Here is a 25,006-nt window from a genome sequence, read left to right on the forward strand (position 1 = left end):
AATACACACGCACAAATATAATAGGTCTAGATATATACATATTCCTACATAGGTACACACACAAGCTTCTTACGTGCATTGAAACAAAATATATATGCATATTTACATCTATTAAAGTAAAGATTGATTAAATGCAGTAGTAAAAATAGATGATAAAACAAGTGGTTAGTGAATGTTGGTAAACTGATCTAAAGAACCTGAAGCAATGTGACAGAGGACAGAGGCTTTGACTTCCGAGATAGTGCTAGTTAGACACAGGTGCATTCTGTACTGTATGCCACAGAGGAAACTTCAGGGTTCTCTCATATGCAAGCAAGGGGTTTGCAAAATTGTTTCTTGTTGTGTTCAGGAAACCAGCAAGGATGGAGGGAGCTATAGAGCAACCCTGAGGAAGTGTCTGTATACTGGGTCTAATCTCAGCATGCCTTTGCAACAATGTTAATAAAAAAAAAAAGGTTGTCAGCAAGAAAGCAGATACTGTACAATGCGGCCAGTCAGCATGAATGGAGGAGGGGGATTAAGGATCTGTTCAATATTAGATAATATTTGGATTATTTATTTACTGCACCTGTACAATGGGATGTTTATTTTAAAAGCTACTGTATGTATCTGTTTTAGCCTTTCTGCCAGCAATGTAATTAATGAAATTCGATTGTATAGCGCATACATATATATACATACTGAAAATAGTGCACGAGTGTCAAAATCTGTGCTGAGATCTTACATATATATATGCAAATGGTATGTTGGAAGTTGCTATGATTGTCAGCATAGTGTGGAGTTCAGTTATTCTACCTTTTCAGACGATAGAAGAATGGCATTATGAACTCATACATTGCACTCTTCTAGCTCTAAATGTTACCTAAACCTTAACTACTGTACAGAATATACCTTATAAAGTATGTAGTGATGTAACTCATACAGGAGTGCAGGAACTATTTTTTGGGTGGCGGTGCTGTGCATCCAAAATCAGTAACATACATGCATTACCATAATGGAAAGACGTATAAACTCATTGTGGCTGCAGCACCCCGAGTCCCAGCCCCTATGTATTCATATAAAGATGAGCACATTTTATGGTTATTTTTCAAGCTTTATTTTGATACTTGTCTTCCTCTTTACATATACAAGTGTAATGATTGACTTGGGTATATTTATTCATTACTTTATATACAAAATATTTACTGGGAAACATAGCAAGAATAGAGACTAATGTATTGTATAGAGTTATTGCAGTATTTTTTTCTAGTAGTGGGTCAAGTTTATACATCCAATTAAAATGATAGGTTTTGTTTTAGCATAAACTATTCCACCCTTTCTTATGCAAAGCAATGCCAGCCTGCTGGCACTAAGAAGGCTGTGCAACTAAATCTGTTACAGATATTATTTTTTTATCCATCCCACCCCATTTATTTTATTAGTCTGCAGATTTAATAATGCTTATAGATACTCATATTTAAAGAATGGTATTCAGACACCCTAACCCTTTTGTTGACATGGGGGTCACCAATTCAAAATCTAGAATATATTGACTTGATCCGTATATATATAAATTACATCTTCTAGATTTTCAGTAAGCAATTCAGCAATGTAACTGTACAATGAAATAGATGCATGTGTGAAGGCTTCAGGGGGTCATTCCTGAAAGGGACTTTTAGCTACAGCCGTTTCGCCACGCCCATTTAGCTGCCGAGGGCCCTGAGGTAGGTGATTAGTGTTCGGATCAGGGGTTCAGGTTTTTAGGGTAAGGAGTTATGGCTAAGGTTTTTATGTTTTTTTAAGGTAAGGAGTTAACGTTAGGGTTTTTAGGGTAAGGGGTTAAGTTATGGTTTTATGTTTGGGGGGGGGGGGTAGTGGTTAACGTTAAGGTTTTTAGGGTAAGGGATTAGGGTTAAGGTTTTTAGGGTAAGGGGTTAATATTTGGGGTTTAAAGGCAAGGGGTTAGGTGATACATTACCTGCGGTGGAGAACTGTCCCAACAGTGGCCAATTGTCCAAGACCGGGTCATTCTGTATAGCCTGATAAGGCCATTCAGTCAATTCACATTTACCTCAATGGAGACTTTTACTCAAGAAAACCCAAAAAACCTCATTGGACTATTGGACTATATAGACGAAGGCCCTAACTGAATATATTGTGTATCAATTATCATGAAATAGTCCACCTCTTTGCAGTAATTAATCTGTGCAGTAACATTTAGAATTTAGAATATGTATTCATTATGTGTAAAGCCCTCGTGCTTGTAGTTATTTGTAACATAGTTGAATAGGTGGAAAAAAAAATTGGCCATCAAATTGAACTTTTTGTTAAATTCTAATTGTGTGAAATACTCATCTTATGCAGTATTTATACTGTAGTTACATTGATCTAGAGGAAACAAAAAAAAAACTGGAATATTTGCCAATTATGTCTCATAAAAGGAAAAAATCCTTCCTGACTCCATTAATGGCAATTAGATGTTTCCCAAGATCAATACTCTTGCTATGTCTTAACTTATTTAGCGTATGCCTGTATACATTGTCTTTCTATAAAGATGCCTAACCTTTGCATAAAATAGCTCAAACGTTCAAACGCTCAATGTCAGTACCCATACATAATATCTATGTATGTCCTGTTAATGGTATCAGCGCCCAGAAAATGTGGATGTGGCATAAAATAAAGACATTCAATTTGTAGTTTGATGTGGCCAGCGTTACCTGGTAACATTTGCTTTTTATGCTCTTCCCAGAATAGTTTAGAAACTGGACCCTGTGCGTTATACTCAGATAAGATATTGACAATCAATACACAGTACTTCTGGTTTTTCCATCCCCTAAAATTGCTTTCCTGAAGAAGGGTCTTATCGAGTCGTCTTTGATGAAGTTCAATGTTGGTCAATTAAAAAGTAGCACTTCCTACAAAAGAACATCATTTTTCAAGGACCACTTAGGCTTTTAACATTTCATCATACTAATGGGATAATACTTTCGACAATTATACAAATCTAAACAGTTCAATGCTTTTACACATTTAATGTGTGTATTGTACTATTGCTTCAGAACATGAACTACTTCATATATTTTTGACTTTTGTCTTTCAGCAAGAAGTCAACTTTTCTATATCATATGTACGATACAATTAGGAAAATGTAGTCATATATAGCATAGACAAATAGCCAGTAATAATGCTAATGGACATCACGCTTTGATTTATTAAACTGTTCACCATCTCATATCAGTGGTAAGTCTGTGAATTTCTATACTAGATGCAGGAAAGTGTCATGGGAGTCAGCATCACCTTGTGATAATAAGGAAAAGTAGTGACTGAACAGTTTTTATTTTTTTTCTGTCATAGATATGTACACCGCATTGTGTTAAAATGTAGCACCTTAGGGCGCCTGATGAAATAAATAGTCATGCCAGGCACTGATGTCTTAATCTAGTGAAATTCTGTTTGAATGTAAATGTCAGAGTTGTGGCTCAGTAATACTTGACAGACTTTCTACAATGATAACAGACATGCACATTGTGACATCAGTTAATATACCAGAGAGAATATCTATATCTCGCGCTTCTTGAATTGGCAGAAGAATGCATTCTGTTTCTAACGTCGTATTAAAATGTCAGCAATACTTGCTCTGTAGCTAGAAAAGAACTGCTGAAGCAGTGGCTTGTTTGCCTACATGTAATTCACAAACTGAAACTGTAGAGCTTACTTCATGTTTCAAACATTAGTTGCATTACAAATTTTCATTTAGAGTAACATCTTGAATTATTTACATTTATTGGACCCATTTTATTTTGTCTCTGTATTCTAACTCCAGACTTTTTCAAAGGTGATTAAATAATTACTTGTATTGGGTTAGTGGTAATGTGTATATGAAGAAAATAGGTAATGTAAAATGTCCAACCTGTACTACTAATGTTATCTCATTTTGGACAGGATTCACTGAGCCGTGTGGCAGGGTATTACATGCCGATCCGGCGTTAACTACCATTCAAGTCAAATCAGGGTGCAATACCCTGTATCACTGCCTAGTAAATCCCAGCCTGTGTGCTGTATGGGTTATTATATATCATAGTATAGTAAACAATGTATAAAAAGTAGTTGTGCATATATTCCCATTCATGTGTGTCAGGGAAATACTGTATAATGACAAATATTTATTCATGGACAGAGGTTGTTTGCAGTGATTATGCACGTATAGTAAATTGCATATATTTTGAAAGGAAATAGTTCAATTAAAACAATAGGTTAAACTTTAAATAGTTATCTAATCCTTTTGGAGTAGTGATACCTTGTACACAATATTTTTCAGTATCCTGAAACTGAACAGCTGAATCTCAATCCTTAGCTTTTATTTGCTTAAGTTTCACTGTTTCCATTTTAAAGATATGTAATCAAATCAAAACAGCAAACTTTTCTTACATTTATAACATGGTTACCCTTCATGAAGTGTGACTGCTGATCCAAAATCAAGGTATCCTGGAAACGCGATTAAAATCAAAGTTATATTTTGGTACAGTGCATAAAATTAAACAGACATGGACATTAGATTTTAGAAATGGGAGGAGCGGCTCAGTGAGTAAAGACACTGACTCTGGCACTGGTTCAATTCCCGGTGTAAGCTCCTTGTGACCTTGGGCAAGTCACTTTATCTCCCTGTGCCTCAGGCACCAAAACATAGATTGTAAGCTCCACGGGGCAGGGACTGTATCTGCAAAATGTCTCTGTAAAACTAGCAGCGCTAAACAAGAACAAACAATTATTATTATTATTATTATTAAATGAAGTTTCATCATGTTTATACAGATGTAACCAATGTCAATGCATCCACTGGCACTCTTCCGCAGGTGAAATAGTGATTTACCCCCTCCCATTAAAAACAATAGCCTATTATACCGCTCATGAATTGTGTATGTCCTACTGCAAAGCGCCAGCAGGAGTAATAATGTTGGGTTCATCTGTATTATAATAAAGTATAATATATTATTGAGCTTAACATATTAAAACACACATTCTTGTTTCGAGATTTGATACATTACGACCTTGGATATTGGTTTAATAGATGTGTCACGTAATACCTGGCAATTTCAAACTGTTGTTTCCCACTTGAGGGATTGGCAATTTGTGCCTAAAGTTATTGAAACACTTTCATTAATTGTGGTAATTGTGTTCATCATCAAATAAACTAGTATTTGGAGAACAATGCACTTTTATACAGTACTGATACCAATACAAGCACCTTTACACCAGTTACACTTGAGGGAGACATAAAATATCTAGAAGGATCAATCACAAAAGCATGAAAGCCATTGTCATTACATTAATGACCAACATTACACTCTGGTGATTGAACAAGATGGACCAAACCAGGAGACACTTCTTAATGTATTTAATATGAGACACAGTTCTGAAGAAATCACACAAAACAGAGACAGAGGACAGTCCCAGATTTACCTAGCACAAGCAGAATATAGGATCAGTCACTGACTGTGCCTAACAGAAGCAAAACACAGGGACAGTGACCAGCTGTGGTCAGCAGAAGCAGAACACAAGGATAGTCATCAGAGCTGTGCCCAGCACAAGTGGTAAACCAGGACAATAATCAACCATGCCATGCTTACAATAACTGGTACACAATAGAAATATAATTCAAAGGGTGCGTTGATTAAGAAGACAGCCTCTATGTAACATTATGTGCCTATGATGTTCAACATAGCACAGAACACAGAACACAATTCACAGGGACTGCACCAAACATTGCACAAAATCCATATTGTGCAAGATATATACTGCTTATATATTATACTGCCCTGTTAAATCTATTACCCATATGGGTTTCACAAACATAACTCTTTAAAGAAATCATAAAGATATTGATATTTATTTCTTTTTCTTTGGCCTCTTGTATTGGAATGGAGAATAGAATACATACATTGATAACAATACAGTCTTTAAAGAAGCAGTCTAAGAAACATGTTTTCATTGAATTTTTAAAATAGGTGTGAAACGGGGTCTCCGGAGCTGAACCACGTTCATTTCAGCCCTGGGGACCCCCAGCCTTGGGAGATACTTACCTGCATAGGAGGTGCATGTATCTCTCTGCTGGAATGATGTCACTGCTTCCTATAGGCCCTTGTGATGCAGGCCTTTTAAGCCGCCATATCGATATCCCTACACAGCCTAGCCATCGCTGCAACAGGCACCCCCTATGGAGGTAAGAATCTTAGGAAGCAGGGTGTCACTGGAGCTGTGATCAACATGGTTCAGTGCCAGAGACTCCCTGCTTCAATCCTATTACAAAAAACAAAAAACATGTCGCTTGAACTGTTGCTTTAAGTGACTGATCACTTCTGTTACCCCTCCCACCACCCAAAACAAAACAAGCGTAAATCAAGTCTATTTTTGAGCCACATGGGATATAAAATAACAATCTATGTTGCTCGATTCACAATATATATTTTATTATGCTACATTACCTTATTGAATCTGCTGAACCCTGTTTTTGGCATGTTTGTGCTTCATTCCTATTGCACTGAGTACTAAAAATATGATGTGTAGGATATATTAAAATAATAAAATTGTCATGGAAACCAATGAGACCAGACCAACAGAAAAATAAAATTGACTCCAACTTTAAAATGTTGCAGAAAAAAACCCATGCGATAGAGTACATGAATAATATGCATGCAGCTTTAAATTAATTCTTCTTTCATATTGTTTAATGGAGTGAATGTAATTGTTTAGATCTAGAACTGGAAGTGGGAGTGCCTTGTACTATTCATGTTTATGTAATACATTTTAAAATAAAGACAAAAAAAATGTGATCAGGGAAATGACACTGTCCACGATGTTCATAACACCTGGTCTGATGTTAGTGTAACCATAAGCATATAGTATCTAGTGTCAATTTGAAATTGTCCTTAATCGAGGTCCCAGAAGAGACTGAAGCTTTGTTAATTTCAATAAATTGATTATTACTCATGTGTCTTCTGAAACAAAAGACAGTGGGGGCTATGCACTAAGCTCAATGGCTTTGCATTCTGATGTTCAAAAAAAGCACGTCCGTTAAAAAGTGAGGCCAGGGACGCGATTCACGAAGGCCTTGAGCTCATTTTTTTACGTACGTGCTCAAAAACACCCACAGCGTACGGGTTGCTTTTTTCCCCCCTGCTAGCGTTCTTAAACTTCCCGTACGCTAGCTGATAGAAAAAAAAGCCGCATGTAACATTTGCATGGAGATTTGCCATCTCCATGCAAGGCTGTTACAGGCGATCATACACTAAATAAATACATTTGAATAATAGTGTATATGAGCAGGGGGTCTCCGGAGCTGAACAGCATTGGTTTCAGGTCCCAGGACCCCCTACTTCAGGAGATACAGGCCCCGTTATGGGGTGCCGGTATCCCCTGTAGAATTTCAATGTCCTGGTCACGTGACGCGGAAGCTTGAAAGTGCAGGGGATACCGGCACCGCATAACGGGGCCTATATCTCCTGAAGTAGGGTGTCCTGAGACCTGAAACCAATGCTGTTCAGCTCCGGAGACCCCCTGCTCATGTACACTATTAATCAAATGTATATTAAAAAAAGATTTAACAAACATCAATACACAACCCCCCCCCCCCCCTCCTCCGCCCTAACACATACAGTACAATAATGTGCAAAATTACTATTATCCAGCTATGGATAATAGATTATTTGCCCATTATTAAACACTGCATTAGCATACCTAAATAAAGTCAATAAAAACAGTAGCCAGCTAATCCAATCAATACAAGCAGTAACAACATCAACAATGAATTAATTAAACCATTAACCAATGAAACCTGATTGGCTGATTGGCTGTTCAAACCATGTTCCGACTTTAATTTTTTTTTTACATGACGTCACTTAAAGGGAATGATGCCAGCCAATCAGAATGGCTGTGCTTCATTTACCTTTAAGATGACGTGACGAAGCCGGCGTCACATGGTATTTCAGCCAATCAGATCGTGGGAACCAATTCCACACTCTGATTGGCTGAAATACCATGTGACGCCGGCCATCTTGGATTTAGTGAAGTCATCTTAAAGGCAAATGAAGCACAGCCATTCTGATTGGCTGGCATCATTCCCTTTAAGTGACGTCATGTAAAAAAAAAACAATTAAAGTCGGAACATGGTTTGAACAGCCAATCAGGTGGCTGTTAACCATTTTGAGGCAAAATGTGACGTCACAAGCCCTATTTAAGGCCGCGACGCCTCATTTGAGCCCAAGAAGACGACGAGACAACATCGATTGGGATTTTTTTGGATTGACAGATGAAGATAGAAGATAAAGAAGATCAAGAAATGGTGACAGATGAAGATAGAAGAAGGTGATTAAAGAAAGAAAAAAGAAGATTTGGGTACCTGATCCGGATCTTCATGGCGGATGGCATCGGATGCTGCTGGAGTCCTTCAAGGTACGTGATCTTCCTGTTACCCCGAGAGTCGGAGGGCCTCCACTTCTAATGGTAAGTAATATATTGAATGTTTGTAAATGTCTCTTTTTACAGGGGTCTTCATTGGATGTGTTTTTTTGATTTTTTGGGGGAGGCACATTGACTGATAATATATTAATCTGTACCACTTTAAGGTACAGATTAATACATTATTATGACAATATTTGGGGGGCATTTGTGGCTTGGTATTGCTGTTGGTGTTTTTAATGTCAGTTTTTTTATGTGGATGTCATTGTTTGTTTTTTTCCTGCTTAATGTAATAAAATGTTTGCGATTAGTGTTTGCTTGTAGTTAATATTGTATTATGTTAGCTAATGTGTTTTATTGTTACTTCAGAGATTGTTTGAATGTATTTCTTTGTCTTTTAATGGTTACATTCATTAATGTTGTAGTAATTCATTGGTTTGATTGGTTAGTGTTACTATTCATTTTGAGTTGGTTTAGGAATTAATTGGTTTCATTGGTTAATGATTTAATTAATTAATTGTTGATGTTGTTATTGCTTGTATTCATTAGATTAGCTGGCTACTGTTTTTATTTAGTGAAGTATGTTTTTTTGGAGTTAGGTTTTATTATTGTGTATCTGGTGCATTAATGTATTGTAATTAGGGTGTCCATTGAGTGCAATAGAGGCTTATCATGCCCATATTATTATTATATGGGAATGATGTACCACTATACTACTCAATGGGTACAGGGTGGGTATAGTCAGTTCAGGGTGGGTGCTTATTGTACTGTATGTGTTAGGGGGGTGTATTTAGTTAGAAATAATGTTTATTATTTTTGTAGGCACAACATTGGTACCGCAGGCCCGTGGGTACCCCAACACTCCCGCGGGGACCCAGGGACCGCCACGGGGTCAGCCGGGGACACCCGCGCGACCCCTGGCCTCCCTCGGGGACCCCCGCGGGGTCAGCCGGGGACACCCGCCTGCCTGTTGTATGGGTGTTGCGCCTGCATAAATGTAAAGCAGGAAATGTTTCAAACTCCAGCTTTTTTTGCGTCTACTTTGAGCTGACGTGTTATGTTCAACGCAACTTTCGCGTACGCTAAGGTTGCGTTGCTTAGAGCATCCCGCTTAAGGGCAGAATTTAACGCAAACAGGGTAACGAACAAGCAAAGTTGGACTTAGAAAAATTTCCTGAAAAAAGTCAGTTTTAGAGCGCAAAGTGCCTGTTTGCCTGGCTTAGTGCATCGTGTTCAGCGCAACATCACGTTCTAAGAGCACTTTGCGCTCTAAAAGTGACTTAACGGAGCTTAGTACATGACCCCCAGTGGCTGTAAACTTCTGCCTTTGTGAATAACGAATATACGTTGAAAGTCAAGAAAGCCATGGAAGCACATTCAGAGAGCACTGGTGCTAGACAGATGGTTCAATAAATAGAGCCCCCACCAGTTCACATGTTCCCAAGAAGTACAATACAGGACATAATACTGTCTTCTACTAAAATATATTGTACTGGCCACTGCATCAAAACATGGTAGCTAGAATTAACGATCAATCTTATTCCTTACAGTACATAGATTTCAGGGCCATGGAAAGCAAACTTCAAGTTTCGAAAATTAAAAACATTTATTGCCGAGACATAAATAACATTATGTAATGAAGGATTACAAAGACTATTTTTGACTTAAGATTTTGTGCACACTAGTTTCATATTGTTAATTGGTCTCCTTCGACAAGGTGTACAGCATGTTATGCTTTGGTTCATTTTTGCACTTCACTATGAACCATACGTGGTGGGAATGTTATAACCTTTAAATAAATTAAGCGATTCAAGATACATTTACTGTGTGGAATAATCTATTATTTGCTTGACCATAAACACATTTTGCTTATCAAATACAGAGCATCTTTTAACATACATAAATGCAAAGATGTTACATTTACATTAATAGTTAAAAGCATACCAGCCAAAGTGCAACCTACCCACTTGTAACTGCCAATACATTATGTAACACACTTTTCCCCACCCCCTTGGGAGATGTGTAGCTACAGCGTATGTGTGGTGCAATACCTGTGGCTCACAAGAGTCCTGAGCCTCCGCTGCTGGGGACCTGGAGCGCACCTGGATCAGTGCTCGGTAGCGCCTCCACCTGTACGGGATTCTATATGTAGAATAACCCCGTTACAGGACACATAATAAAGAGTACACACTGGGTCCCGCAGAACAAGTTTACTATATAGCACTAAATAATGGTTACAGCTACCCACCAGGCCTCGTACGGCCGTAACCCCTCACCGTGTTTCCAACACCGTGTCCACACCCCTGTCGTGGTCACCCCAAAGTACTGCGCTGTCCCTGGGCACCCAACACTTGTAGTACCTGCCCAGGTGCTCCTGCACCCGGGTATGGCCAGAAGATAAAGTAGATCTACTGGTCCCAGCGATGTTGGCGTAGCCTCCGCCTCTACGTTGGGTGGTATCCCACGTGGATGGTGCCACCATGAAGAATGTCTCTTTACTGTATATGGTGAACTGATCCCAGACCACGTGATGCAAGGATACAGCTGCATCCTGTCTGTGTCCCTCACAATGTCACTACAGGGCAGTGTCCCTATCTATTGTCCTGTCCCTGCAGCAACCACAAAATGAGGGGAGTCAGGGCGTAGCTGGGACCTAACAGGAGGTATCTGGCCTACTGCAGGAGCCACAGACCCCTGCACACACAACCTACCATTCCTTGTCCCAGCTCCGACAGGCGTGGCTCACAGCACAAAAAATGTATCCAACATCCCCTTGCAGGGGAAACTTGCACCCTATTGGCTGCCGTGAGTCAGGTGGTGCCTTGCCCCTATGCCTCCTGGGAGCTATAGTTCCCCATGCAGAGCTGTCTCTATGCCGCCACTCTGTGCCGTGCTTCGCGCATGCACGATTTAGACAAAAATGGCGGAGCCGCCGGGGACTTATGGTTACCCGGTTGCCTCAGCTATCAGCCCCCGATGCCTGCCACTGCTCCCCGCAGCTGCCGGCGCTCGCCGGGTGCATCCGCACCCCTTTGTTGACAGCCGCGCCCCCCCCCCCCCCGCAGCGTTCCTGGAGATAAGGAGAAGGCAAGAAGCCCGAAGGGGAACCCTGGCCACAAGTACATTGGAGGTTTTTCTTCTTCTGTATTGAGTAAATACTGTAGATGTTTAATAATCTATCACTTTGTCTATGAGTGAAGTAACAAAGAAGTTAATAATATACCAATCTGTAATAGTCACCATTATAAAGAATACCCTAACAACATTGCTATGTACAGTATAGATGACCTAGATTCTCTAGACAATTCTAAATGGGCACTAAGCATTGATTATTTTTAATAATTAATGCGAACATTTCAAGGACTCTCAGATTTAATTTGAGCATATGACCTCTGCACAGACTCTAACCAAAGTGCACCTGCTGCTTTAAATTCAGTTTGGCATTCCAATGTATATATTGACGTAAAGATATATACTTTGTAGTGTCCAGTGCAACCTGCTTGTTTCTGACTGCAAAATAAATTTAAAAAAATTAAAATTGCAGTCCCAATTGGCAACATATTTCAAACTTAAAATAAAATGAAAGCATTGGTAATTTTAACTTCTACTCTTCGAAAGTTTTATAATTCAACATATTATTATTAGCCTTTCAAATTTAGGCCACATGATAGAAGAAAATCAGAAAAAGAAGTACATATTGTTTTTCTTAGATACGTAAATGAGGAAAGAATTCAAATAATATACAAGCAGTTTTTAGACAATATACAGTACATGTTTTGTACATAAACATGAAATCTCCTGGATTATTTCACAGTGGGGTATATGACTACGAAAAATAAGAGTAGTCAATTTTCAAATCGGAAGGGTTCAGAGGAACACAGTGATCTTTGGGGTTGTAAACATCATCGTTCAGAAGCTTTGAGCAATATATTTGTAAATTATTTGATGACTGTGAAATATATTAGAGAGGTAGAAAGGTTAATTATAAATTCTTCTTCTTTTGGCATTCCACAGACCTGCCTAATTTCCCAATCTTTTCTTCACAAGGTGTCTTCCTTGGCTGCAGGAAGGACAAGCTTATGGTGTTCTAGAACAGGGGTCTCCAACCTCATTCCTCAAGGATCGCTAACAGGTCGGCTTTTATGGATATCCCTGTTTCAGCACAGGTGGCTCATCAGTGGCTCAGTCAAAGACTGATTGAGCCACCTGTGCTGAAACAGGGATATCCATAAAAGCCGGCCTGTTGGCGATCCTTGAGGACTGAGTTTGGAGACCCCTGTTCTGGAAGATGCTGAAGCCAAAGTCATTATTAATAAATATTTTTACACTTCAAATTTCCAGTGTCATTTATGACTTTACAAATATTTGCAGCTCAACAAAAAAGTATAAATTTCTAACATTTTTAAAAATAAATATTTTATATACTGCTTACGGGCCAGATGCTCTAAGCTCTGTTAGGCTATTTAACATGACATTAACCTATATTAACGTCAGGTTGTTCATAATGACTGTCCACTAAAGAGAATAACCTAACAACCCAGGCTACCCCTTGTGCACAAAAAGTACCACATCTCAGATACCTGGGATATATGCTAATTTGGACATGCAAAGTATATTTAAATTAGTTAAATTAGCATGTATCTCAGAGACAGTCCTTTTTGGGCACCTGTCTTCTCTTCCTTTCCCTTCTTTTCCCCACCTTCTCTTCCCTTCCTTAGGTTAAATAGCCTAGTGGAGCTTATAGCATCTGGGTCATAGTACTGATTTGCCTCTCCATGCTTTGAAACAAAATATATAATTTTTTTAATGTGTAATTCTCTAATTCCATACACCATTAAAAAAAATGCAATTTTGTCTGCCTTTCATCGCAATACAAATGTTCAGTTTCAAATAAAATGTAAAGATTTGTGAGACTAAACAGTCATTTGTCATCCAGAGAATGTGCCGGCAAACTCCATTCACCAAAAATTCATGCTGCTCTTGCTCTGTCTCCTACAGTAGCTTAGAGTATAGCTAGAGGTCTCTACAGTAAATTAGCACGATCATTCTTTGCTAATGAACATACCTTTTTACATACATTTGTTCTAATGGTATGTTTCAATGCTTGGTTTCATGTAATATATAGGTTTAAAGAGAGGTTAGTGCATCTGTTCCTATATAGTGTACATGGTCAATTTAATTAAGTAGTATGTAGTCTGCCTTTAAAGTGCTTACACGAGAATAATTTCAAATGTACTGAAGGAAGTGAACCAGAAGACTGATGTAAGATGCAAATAAAATCTTCGTTATTTGACATACAATCTTCAAATTTGTTTAACAAGCCAAAATAGCATGCATACAGTGCATTGATTTCAAGTCCGGGGACCCCCTACTTCCCGAGATCCATAATATCCACCAATCTTTGCTTCATTATATGATATTAATTAGTTTAAAGGTATAGATAAATGTAGCTCGTTGTCCAATGGAGGTCTCTCTGTGTGCCATGTGCAGATTTCTGCAGACGTAACTAACCTCGGGCTAAAACCAGTTTTCTCTAGCCTTGCTGATAGCCATGCGCTACTCAGCCACCACCATTACAAAGGCCAGCACTTCATTCAGAATTAACCCTATAATCATCAGGGAGTTGGCTTTTGGTGTTGGGCTACTTCTTGCATGTACATATTACATTTAAAAAAAAATTGCAGAAATAAAATATGTATATTTGGGGATTTTGGTGTTCACCAAAAGAATTTGATGCGTTTATGGATCAAGGGAAATGTGGTGCACATCTAGTGAAAGCCACAGCGCTTCAATAAATGTTTCACTTTTTGGTAGCTTGAATTTGTGTGCCAAGGAATGGGACAATTCACAGCTGCCATTTGTCCATCCAGTTACTGTAGCCTCTGTGGGTCAATTGCCATGGCTGTTTCTCTCTGACGAAGTGCTGAAACATGCGTGAAACGTGTTAAAGTAATTTACCTTCATCTGATCCATGTTGTCACTATTTTCATTCAATTATTTTTTAAACTTAGCCATGGTATTGTAGCCCTTCGATTTGTTGCTGCTTTGCTCTGTTTTTTCACCTTCTGGATCTCCTGCTGTAGGGTTTAGCCTTTTTAGGGTTTAGGGGTTAATGTTAGAAATATCATGGTTGTGGAAGAAGGTTAGGATTAGGGATTTGAATTTGTAGGGTTTGGGGGTTAAAGTTAATGGCTAAGATTAGGGATAAGGGTTTTTAGGGTTAGGGTTTAAGGTTAGGTTAGGGGTTAAGGTCATAGGTTGCAGTTATCAACATTACCAGAAATGGCCCAGAATCCCACATACTCCCATGGATCATTTGTGGTAGCGAACTGCCCTGGCAGTAAATAATAAACTGAAAAGACAAGAAAACAACATTGTTAAAGAAAAGTAATTTAATTAGAGAGCTGGATTTCATGGTTGTAACATATGTATAATCTCCAAAAAATGACTACTAGTTCATGTTATTTGTTCCTGCCATTTCAACGTGAGGTGTGTGAGGATCAGACATCATATTTTCATCATAAGTCACCTGGATGTGGTGATGTTGCTACTCTATTTAACATGTGACATAATGAGCCATATTTAATAAACAGGGCTAAGCCATAACATACCAACGACCAATTTAGTTGAATATGTCTTCTGTAAGTGGTGCAAAGCAGTAAATCGCCGTATTGTGCAGTAATATCTCTCACAGTCCATTCAAGAACCTCATGGCTTGGGACCGTCTACTAAATATGACCTGTCTCCAGCCTATATCAGTATTTAAGGAAATCATCCTGATGAAGGTCTAATTTCTAAAGCAATACATTTTTGTTTTTGACAATGTGCATAATGCTTTGGAAGTTTTCTTTGTTTTGTTTGTTTTTACAGGTATAAAGTGGTAGATGCTTCCTTTTATTACATCTAAATTATTAGTAATTATTGTTAACATCTGCAGAAATGTATGACTCCTTGGAGAAATTATGAAAATGGTTTACACCTAGTTTTCATAAATGAGTCCAGTCTCATTTCCTATTTCAACAAGTATGAATATCTGGAATCAAATAAAATTGATTAAAATGTTAAGATACTCCAGCTCACCCACTGTTGAAATTAAGTTTAATTTCCCTGCAAGGCACAGTTAAAGTGTTCTAATTACCAGCATTGCAAACCTTTAAGGTTTAATTTCCTCTGAACTGAAATTTATGGTCCAAATAAAGATATCATAAGGGAATACAACATCAAGCATATCTTTTCTTAATTCTCTTACCCTCAAAAATTATTTTGCTCTTTAGAAAATAATATGCATCATTAGATTTTATGCTATGTGCTTTGTTGAGTAACACATGAATATACAGTACTCATGCATTTTGTCAGTCCTTATTGATGAAGTGTAGAATAGTGACCCATAATAGAAAGGACATTATTTTTAAAAGGGTCAATTTAAATGTTATTAAATGCAGTTCTGCATTTAGCTAATTTCATTTCTGCTCTGTTCACGGTTTCAAATGTTAGGAAATGCTTGAAAAAGTATAGTATAAGGCAATATTTTTAATTATATTTTAATTATATTTACATTGAGCCAGAAATACAGAACATGTCGATTCTCAAAATGTTTATGTGACCACGAAGGTCTGCAGACATGCTCAAATTTAGTTCGCCAATGTTTCACTTGAACTTGTGGAAACGTAAATATTCTCAGAAAAGTTTGCTAGAACTTTTTAGCCCCAAAAAGTTCCAGAGAGAGAGAGAACCCACATTTATTTCAGATTATTTCAGACTGGGGAGATTGAATTTTGCATTGGTTCACAAACTTTAAGGAAATTAACAGTTTTATGGGGGAAAAATGCTGGTTCTTATTTTTCACGTATTACAAAGGTTTGGGTGCAGAACACAGGAAAAAAATGACTGCCAATTTTTGAATGGAAATAAAATAGTTCTCATTTCATGCGCATCAAGATGACAACCATTAAAGCTGGGTGATGAATATGTTTCTAAATCGTGTCTTTCCCAAACTATTTTTTGTGCTATTACACTTTTAATACAATTCAACAACAATTAGAATGAAAACAATTCATCATGTTAGTTACACTCCAGTTGTAGATTGATTACTATCAAAACTCAAATGACATCAGAAATTTAATTGGCAAAAATCAATACACTCTAGAAAGTGATGAAGAAACACATAGGAAGAAATTAGCAGTGCCTTTTGTGACAAATGAATGAGTGAGAGTCTTCAATCCATGAATGAGCCAATGAAGAATGTATATATCTGTAATTAAATCTAAACATTCAGACTAATTCGATTTTCTGTTTTTAGTTGCTGACTACGGTATCTAGAGTGAACTAGATTATTTTACACTATTCATATTCACTTGACATTATTCCATATATTTTTTTATTTGTTTAGCATTTGGACTAACATTTCTGTGATATATGGAAAAACATTACATTGGAATCTACATGTTCTGCAAAACAAAACACACAAAACATTTATGATTTGTCTAGTTTTATATAAAGAATAGTATAATAATTCTCATTATTGTGGCTTGAACATTCTTAGCATCCAAGACTATAAAATGTCTTTAGCACATGAAGTACAGACACTGTAGCGCAGGATTAAATAGATCACTGCCATTAAGTCTAAGTGGCACTGCAAGTCTGCAATATTTTATGGAACTGCTGCTTTAGTTTGTATGTTTTCTGAGGCCAGGTTTCCTTTTCCTGGCCCATACTTTTATGTTTGATGCATTTATTCTATAATAACCCAGGTTGCCCATTGTCTCAATAATCTTTCTAGCCGACCTCCTTGAGCTTCAGGTGTTCACGATGAGCTGCATCTACTGTATGTGCAATAGCTGGAATCTAAACACAAGACAAGCAGACAAGGGCTTTAATCTCATAAAGTCCAGAACTACCGAATGGGAAGAATAGAATATGGGCCAAGGAGAGATTTAAGGTGACCGACAAAAGTGGTCACAGGATCAGATAGGGGATGTAAAGGAGACCAGAGAAAATGTGTAGGTATATAGGGAAAGACAGAAGAAGAGGACATAGGGTCTTATTGTGTATGCTGTGGTAGTGCCGTACGGAAAGTCCATTTGACTTCAATGAGAAGTTAATGGGGTTTTCCATGCGCTAGCACAGAATTGGCACTGTCAAAGCTTCCAGAATAGGTTCGATAAGTGAGAAGAAAGTAAGGTGAATGAGAGAAAGCTGGAAGGAAGTTAGCGTGCCAAAATTTGTAGCCACAATACAACCTTTCTGTTTGTCTTATCTCCAAGATAGAAATAAAAGGTGGCAGATGATTCAGTACATTTGAAAGCAACCCGCTAAGAATTTCTGACTTACTGGCAAGGCAAAGTTATTCTAGTATCTGTTAGGTGAAGCAATGCATACATAATCATAGCTTTGAAATCTAAAAAGAAAGCGCAACCGAAAACCACGTCATGGTGTAGTATATTTAATCAAAATATATCAACAAAAGAAAAGATTAAAGGCACTCACAATGTGTAAGATTTAAAACAGCTTATCAGTAAATAGAGCTGAAATCAGCTCAATGGCTCCTGCAGAGTGTTGCCGTAAGAACTTTATCTGCCCTTGCTGACGTGCACAGAGGAAACCAGTAATTACTGTATAGCTATATACTGTACATAATTACAATATATATATTATATTGCTTGCTTTATTCATTGTAACACCGCCGGAAGAAGAGATCAGTGTATCTCGAAAGCTCGCACAAATAAAAGCATTTCGTTAGCCACAGAATGGTATCATCTATTTATTTTTGATTATTGAAGCTCGGCTAACACAGTACAGAGATATTGGACACTTCCTGGAGATCTCGTGTACCAAAGATGGCTGTGCCCCGATACAGAAGCCTGTATCTTAAAGACAGCAACCCATCTGTGAGACCTAAGTGGAGAGGCAATAGGCGATTGAACTTATAGCCTGCTCCACTTTCAAGTACCTACAGGTCCCGTTGTTACAGTTACGGTTACACTAAGTTTTCAAAATAAAGTTATAGTAAAGTTACATTATTCACAAAAGTTAAAAAAACAACCTTAAGATTATGAATGAATATAAATGAATATATGCATGTGCTATATACTCTATAATATATATTCGTTGTATGTTATATGCCATAAACATGTTATATATATGTCTAGGTTGTACGTATGCTGTATGTACATATAAGTAATACATATGCCTCCTGTTCTCTATTTGTTTTATATTTATTCTCTATTTAGATGCTGTATTATATACACAATATATATATACACTGTTTGCATTTGTATAGTGTATATATATACTCAAAATATATACACTAGGAAGCTGTAGAGATAGGAGTTGTAGACGTATATACATTCACTGAAATATACTATATCATACTATACTACACTGTATGCTATGTGCCATATACATGCTGTATATACATGTATGTTTTACGTATGCGGTATATATATATATATATAGGTAATACATATATCCTTTGTTCTCTATTTATATGCTATATTGTATGCACGATATATATATACTAGGGAGCTGTATAGCTAAGAAATATAGACAAGTATATATATATTCTGTAATATACTATACGAAGATATAATATATTGAGATGTACTATAGTATGCAGATACTAGAGGTGTACTATATGAGTAATCTGTGCATATGGGATGTTCAGGTATACATTCGTAGGAATATATATATATATAGGTAGGTAGACTTTATACGTACAATCTATGCTATATTCTATATGTATATCTTTGGCTATATACAAGACACTGTTTATTCTATATACAGCTAAACCCCGTTATAACGCGGTCCTCGGGGTCCACCCCGAGACCACCGCGTTACTAACGGGGTCGCGCTAATTTAAAAAAAAAAATGGCCGCCGCATCAGTGCATATTTACCCCGCGGTCCCGGCTTCCCCCTGTCACCGCGTGACAGGAGATGGGAGGGGGGATTCCCCTCCGGCTTCAGCTTCCCCTGTCACCGCGGGACAGGAGATGGGAGGGGGGATGCCCCTACGGCTTCCGCTTCCCCTGTCACCGCGTGACAGGAGATGGGAGGGGGGATTCCCCTCCGGTCCGGCTCCCCCCCGCCGCAGCACAGGGCCCTCGCGCCGCAATACAGGGCCCCCTGGCCCTGCCGTAGCACAGGGTCGTCCTGCCCCCCCCCCCATGCCCCCCCGCGCTGCACCGGGCCATCCCACCAGCCCCCGCAGCATCGGGGGCCCCCGCAGCCATCATCCCCCTCCACAGCAGCACCACCCCCACCGGCACGCCCCCCCCCCCTGCAGCCACATGCCTCACCAATCATCCCCAAGGTAAGGCTGATTTATGTATATGTGTAGTGTGTGTGTGTGTGTGTGTGTGTGTGTGTGTGTGTGTGTGTAGTGTGTGTCAGTGTGAGCAGTGTGTGTGCAGTGTGCAGTGTGTAGCGATGAAATGTCCGGGAAGCGCAATATATGTAAAAAAAGAATAAAATACAATGGTGATAGTGCAATATTGTTAAGGTGAAATGGATAAACTCAAAAACAGATGACACTGCTCTCAATGTATATACTCACAAACGTGTGAGGTTATTCAGGCACATAAAGGTATCTTTTAAGGTATTGTTGTTAGTCCCTCCGTCATCAGGAGATACAGCAGTCAATGCAGCCCCATATAGATGTACTCCCAGGAACCTTAATCAAAGATACAACTGGACATAGTGCAGACTGTATGTATAATTTATGAAGGTAAGTAAAACAAGTTTACACTCACATAGTTTCAAATAAAGGTAAGCATTTAGATCTCAATGGATCTCTCCGGCCGGATGAATGGTATCTCAGCTCCCCCTCTCTCGTGGCGTGCGTTCCACCGGTGCGTTCCAAACACCGGAAGTGATGTCATCTGCCGCGTCCACTTCCTGGGGTTCCGGCCGTCTCAGGGATAGAGCGTCACTCTACGCGTTTCACCACATAGGTTTCATCAGGTGATGAAACCTATGTGGTGAAACGCGTAGAGTGACGCTCTATCCCTGAGACGGCCGGAACCCCAGGAAGTGGACGCGGCAGATGACATCACTTCCGGTGTTTGGAACGCACCGGTGGAACGCACGCCACGAGAGAGGGGGAGCTGAGATACCATTCATCCGGCCGGAGAGATCCATTGAGATCTAAATGCTTACCTTTATTTGAAACTATGTGAGTGTAAACTTGTTTTACTTACCTTCATAAATTATACATACAGTCTGCACTATGTCCAGTTGTATCTTTGATTAAGGTTCCTGGGAGTACATCTATATGGGGCTGCATTGACTGCTGTATCTCCTGATGATGGAGGGACTAACAACAATACCTTAAAAGATACCTTTATGTGCCTGAATAACCTCACACGTTTGTGAGTATATACATTGAGAGCAGCGTCATCTGTTTTTGAGTTTATCCATTTCACCTTAACAATATTGCACTATCACCATTGTATTTTATTCTTTTTTTACATATATTGCGCTTCCCGGACATTTCATCGCTACTATTCTACAAGAGGATTGACTGAGCAAACCTCAACTGGGTCACAGCTGCATCATATATTTGTATAAGTATCACTGTACTATTCATAGTATTATTATTGGTTATATCTGATTATTTAGAGCGCCACATTTTGATAAGTTTCCTTTAGTGTGCAGTGTGTGCAGTGTGAGCAATGAGCAGTGTGTCAGTGTGTGCAGTGTGAGCAATGAGCAGTGTGTCAGTGTGTGCAGTGTGAGCAATGAGCAGTGTGTGTGCAGTGTGCAGTGTGTGTCAGTGTGAGCAGTGTGTGTGCAGTGTGAGCAATGAGCAGTGTGTCAGTGTGTGCAGTGTGAGCAATGAGCAGTGTGTGTGCAGTGTGCAGTGTGTGTCAGTGTGAGCAGTGTGTGTGCAGTGTGAGCAATGAGCAGTGTGTCAGTGTGTGCAGTGTGAGCAATGAGCAGTGTGTGTGCAGTGTGCAGTGTGTGTCAGTGTGAGCAGTGTGTGTGCAGTGTGAGCAATGAGCAGTGTGTCAGTGTGTGCAGTGTGAGCAATGAGCAGTGTGTGTGCAGTGTGCAGTGTGTGTCAGTGTGAGCAGTGTGTGTGCAGTGTGAGCAATGAGCAGTGTGTCAGTGTGTGCAGTGTGAGCAATGAGCAGTGTGTGTGCAGTGTGCAGTGTGTGTCAGTGTGAGCAGTGTGTGTGCAGTGTGAGCAATGAGCAGTGTGTAGTATGTGTGCAGTGTGTCAGTGTGTGCAGTGTGAGCAATGAGCAGTGTGTGTGCAGTGTGCAGTGTGTGTGCAGTGTGTGTGCAGTGTGTCAGTGTGTGCAATGAGCAGTGTGTGTGCAGTGTGCAGTGTGTGTGCAGTGTGCAGTGTGTGTGCAGTGTGAGCAATGAGCAGTGTGTGTGTAGTGAGTGTGCAGTGTGTGCAGTGTGTGCAGTGTTTTTTAAAACGGGAGCCACGGGAAAACCGCGTTATAACCGAATCGCGGTATAGCGAGGCGTGTTATAACGGGGTTTAGCTGTACTATTATCCTCTATTATTCACTTTCAACACTGTTAGTTGCATTATTATCTCTACCAATATACCCCAGATAATCATAGTAGACACCTAATGTAATATAAAAATAGCATTCAATATAGTTGACACAGGGATTCCAAACGAGACGACAGACTCCTAAAAGATCTACATATAAATTATATCGATAATGTAAGTGATTGAGCAGTGTAATGTATATATAACTATTAGCATCTATACTTTACATAAGAGGTATATGAAGTGTATATGTTTATATCTCTCATAACTTCTGGATTATTATCCTCAACAGAATAGCAGTTAATACAGTTGATACATTTTACATTGTTCACTATCTTATACATTGGTTAAAGATATGTTTATTTATTCTATGAAGATATAGACGCCCTATCTACCTTATATGTCCATATATCTGTTTTATATGCCTTATTTGTATCATTTGTCATATGTCATGTACAGGCATTCCCCGCAATAATATTCGCAATAAGATCGGAGCATTATTTAAGATAGTCTACCAAATGTTGCTTCATAGTTGCTATACGCTGAGAAAGTTTTGATTATGTTTGACAATAGGTTTTACGGTTACCCAGGAGGAGTATAATTGATATCTCTGTTCATATTAAGGTTCTCAATGTTATGAGGCACTCAAGAAACCCAAGTTAAGCTGCCGCAGTTAATAAGTTATTGAATTTATGGAAATTGTGCCGGTGGGGTTATCCCCGGCGACGCGCATGTATTTTTCTTTTTGGTCCCTCAACAGGAGAGACCAACCACAAGTCCCAGGTAGGATTGCCTCCAATACAGGAGTCAGGTCCATCCATGAGATGGAGCCAGCAGACCTACCTACCGGGCACAGGAACATCCCTCGGGGGCTCACGAGACACGTTCCTGTTTTTTGTTCACTCCTTTTTATACTTTTCCATTTTTATATGTTGCTTTCTAACCCACGTTATATCCCTCTTGTAACCTCCCTTGTTCTGTCTACCTATCCTTCTTATGTCCCCTTCCCTACCTTCCCATGGACAAACGGAGCCCTATGGATGAGACTAATCGATGCACTTATGAGAGGAACATCGGATAGATTCAACAGAGCAATAGCTAAAGGTGAGTATAAGGGTCTTTACACTGGTTACTTCCACCACTATGACACATGGCGTTAACCTTAATATCTCACAATTTAAAAGGCTTTAATAGCCCAATCAAAAGAAAATGAGCTTTTACGGACTACAAGAGAAAACAGGCAGATGTGTTGTTCTTACAGGAGACACACTTCAATAAGAACAACCCACCCAAATTCCTAGACAAGGGCTTCTCCCAAAATTTCACTTCATCAGCTTCAATCAAAAAAAGAGGGGTAGCCATTCTGTTCAATAATAAAATCCCATTTGTCTCACAGACAATTAAAAAAGATACCGAAGGCCGCTATATTATATTAGTAGGAATGATCCATGAACAGCCTATTACATTGGCCTCCCTATACGCTCCCTGTATACAAGACGCAACTTTCTTTGATAAATTCTTCAAAATACTAAACTCAGTAGCCAAAGGCTGCGTCATTGTAGGAGGAGATTGCAATATAACAATGCATTCAGATATAGATAGATCAAGAGGAGGAGTCTCTGACAATAAAAAAGCGCAATCCGCCCTTCATAGAGGCCTGATAGACACCCAGTTAGTGGATATATGGAGAGAGCTCCATCCATCTACCAGAGATTACACCTTTTATTCCCACCCACATACCTCATACAGTAGAATCGACTACCTCTTTATCTCGTGCCACCTGGTTCCTATGGTCACGCAAACAGAGATCCATGATATTTCATGGTCTGACCACGCACCAATAGAGCTAAGGTGCAATAATATCCGACCCAATCGGCCAGGTGCAAACTGGAAACTTAATGAGTCTATTCTAAAGATACCTGAAATATGTGATATAATAGATCAAGAAATAGTTCAATTTTTCACAATAAACACAGGCTCTGTGGAATCCCATATGATACTTTGGGAGGCTCATAAAGCAACCTTAAGGGGCATATTGATCAACATCACAGCTAAACGAAAACGAGAAAGAGATTCCAAAATTAAATTGCTCCAATCTAAATTACATTCCCTTATCTTAAACCACAAATCTAATCCCGACTCACAAACAACTCATGATCTAAAAGATACAAAAATTGAACTAAACATGCTATTGACTTCCAGAGCAGATAACTCCCTGAGTTGGTCCAAGAGGAAATTCTACAAAAAAGCTAACAGGCCGGATACGATGCTAGCTCGAGCTTTAAAAGATAGGCAATCTAAGTTTAACATCCAAGCTATACGCTTAAAATCAGGCATACAAACAGCCAATCCCAAAAAGATAGTAGAAGAATTTGGTTCATTTTATAGTTCCCTATATGATGGTAAGAAAGTGGCACATAATATCAACACGAGCAGAGCTCTAAGAGATTTCTTAGCCAGCTCAAAGATAGGGAGATTGACAGAGCAGGACAAGGAGGTCCTGGGTGCCGACTTCACATTAGAAGAAGTGTCTCAGGCCATCAAAGAACTTAAACCATCAAAGACACCAGGACCATATGGTTTCTCGGGGCTATACTATAAGAAGTTCTCAAATTCACTTGCCCCACAGCTGCTCCTCATGTTCAACGCTGTATTAGCAGGAGCCTCAATCCCCGAGGATATGCTGCGGGCGTCTATATCTCTAATACACAAACCTGGCAAGGACCCGCTGAATTGTAATAGTTATAGGCCAATTTCCTTAATCAATACCGATATAAAAATATATGCTAAATTGTTGGCCAACAGATTAAGTCTAATCCTACCCAGACTAATACATCCAGATCAGGTCGGCTTCATCAAAGGAAGGCAAGCAGCGGATAACACCCGACGATTTATTGATCTGCTAGAATTGGCAAATAAAAATAATACTCAAACCATGCTATTAAGTCTGGATGCTGAAAAAGCTTTTGATAGGATCGACTGGCCATACTTAAAAGAGACGCTAGCAGCATTTGGCTTCGGGGACAGGGTGAGCGGAGCGATTATGTCGCTGTTTTCAAGCCCAT

At 39.1% G+C, this 25,006-nt stretch overlaps 1 protein-coding gene across 1 annotated transcript in view; it reads left to right on the plus strand.

The window, feature by feature from the left end:
• Nucleotides 1-25,006, plus strand: part of LOC142487165 (poly(rC)-binding protein 3-like) — an 895,499-nt gene that overhangs the window by 1,482 nt on the left and 869,011 nt on the right. The window lies entirely within an intron of this gene.

Source organism: Ascaphus truei, chromosome 2 (assembly GCF_040206685.1).
Source record: "Ascaphus truei isolate aAscTru1 chromosome 2, aAscTru1.hap1, whole genome shotgun sequence".
NCBI lineage: Eukaryota > Metazoa > Chordata > Amphibia > Anura > Ascaphidae > Ascaphus > Ascaphus truei.